The sequence below is a fragment of the Etheostoma spectabile genome, chromosome 17 (assembly GCF_008692095.1).
Source record: "Etheostoma spectabile isolate EspeVRDwgs_2016 chromosome 17, UIUC_Espe_1.0, whole genome shotgun sequence".
In the NCBI taxonomy this organism is placed as follows: domain Eukaryota; kingdom Metazoa; phylum Chordata; class Actinopteri; order Perciformes; family Percidae; genus Etheostoma; species Etheostoma spectabile.
In genome coordinates, this window is record NC_045749.1 from 9,160,978 (window position 1) to 9,161,397 (window position 420).

Genomic DNA, 420 nt, shown 5'->3' on the forward strand with positions numbered 1-420 from the left:
GAGGGTTGGCCTCCGCCAGGGCTGCGCTTTGTCACCAATCCTGTTTGTAATATTTATGCACCGGATATGGAGGCGTAGTTGGGGTGGGGAGGGGTTGCAGTTCGGTGGGCTCAGGATCTCATTGCTGCTTTTTGCAGATGATGTGGTCCTGATGGCATCATCGGTCTGTGACCTTCAGCACTCACTGGATCGGTTTGCAGCAGAGTGTGAAGCGGCTGGGATGAGGATCAGCACCTCTAAATCTGAGGCCATGGTTCCCAGCAGGAAACCAATGCAGTGTTTTCTTCAGGTAGAGAGTGAGTCCTTACCCCAAATGAAGGAGTTTAAATACCTTGGGGTCTCGTTTGCGAGTGAGGGAACCACGGAGCGTGAGATTGGTCGGAGAATCGGAGCAGCGGGTGCGGTATTACATTCCATTTA